Below are 1,254 nucleotides of genomic sequence, written 5' to 3'. Positions count from 1 at the left end.
TTATATGTGCCAGAATGTTCTGGAAATTTAATGAATGTCCAAGTAAACATGATTTCAACAACAAACAAAAGAAAGTTAGATGATCCAAATCTCACACAAATATGGCACGTTAGACTATGTCACATTTGAAAGGGATCGAGTTTTAGGTGCCCGAGATCGCAACGGAAGCAAGAAAATTTTCGATTTACAAAGAGACAATTTCGGCCACCATGTTCTAGTGTTGTAGCATTCAAAACCAACCATGACATTCATAGTGTGTTTAGAATTTACCTATCAATCTCAAAGATTGATGTAATGGCTCCAACTAAGGTGTAAACACCTTTAGCTCTTGTATGGCAAGAGAAATCTACAAGCTTCCTTCCTTTCCTTCAAGAATTATGGCCCACCGCCAAACTTAGAAGATCCACCTTACACTTCACTAGAAATGTAGGCATTTTTCTTTGAGAAGAGTTTTGTTTTCAACAACTTGAAGAACAAAAAAATGGAGAGAAAAATGACGGAAAAAATGCCTTCAATATTTCGGCCAGGTGAGGAGTGGAATGAAGTGGAAGACTTTTCTTGGTCCTTGAAAAATTGAGTTAAGCATGTGTATGCCATGCCTTGGTTGTACAAAAGTTGTCTCCCAACTCTTCACCTCCCATGCATGCATTGTTATTTGATTTTTAACATTTAAAAATACATGGACTTATTTTAACTATCTCAAACATATTTGAGACTAATTAAACATTACTTGAATTTTACTCAAGTCACTAGTTGAATAATTATTTTACTATTGGGCTCTACAAGACCCCAATATGATTTAATTAATTCAACACTTGAATTAATTTAATTATTTGGACTCTACTAGGCCCACTAGTGTTTAAATTAATCCAACACTTGATTAATTTAATTTAGTCCATAATAATGTTTATGAAAATCACAATTTTCAAATACATTATTTATTTGGCCAACTTTTAATTTAAGAACACTTCCACAAATTAAAAGTTACATTTCCCTCATAGAAGTCATACTTCTATTTTTCCTTGCGTTTATAAACTTATTTATAAGCGGTTCAACACATTGAACTATTTTACTTCTCAACGGGATCTAGAAAGCTAGTACTTGTGTGGGCCCTCAATGGTTCATTGATACAACTAGCCGTGGGTTCACATCTCCATGTGATTCGGACTAAGCATGTCCTTATATGAGCATACCCTAATTGCTCCATTCTTACTTATCAACTCCTTGATAACAGAAGTCAGAACTCAAGTCTGA

The sequence above is a fragment of the Primulina tabacum genome, chromosome 3, assembly GCF_025594145.1.
Source record: "Primulina tabacum isolate GXHZ01 chromosome 3, ASM2559414v2, whole genome shotgun sequence".
Taxonomy (NCBI): Eukaryota; Viridiplantae; Streptophyta; class Magnoliopsida; order Lamiales; family Gesneriaceae; genus Primulina; species Primulina tabacum.
Note: the sequence above shows the minus strand (reverse complement) of the source record.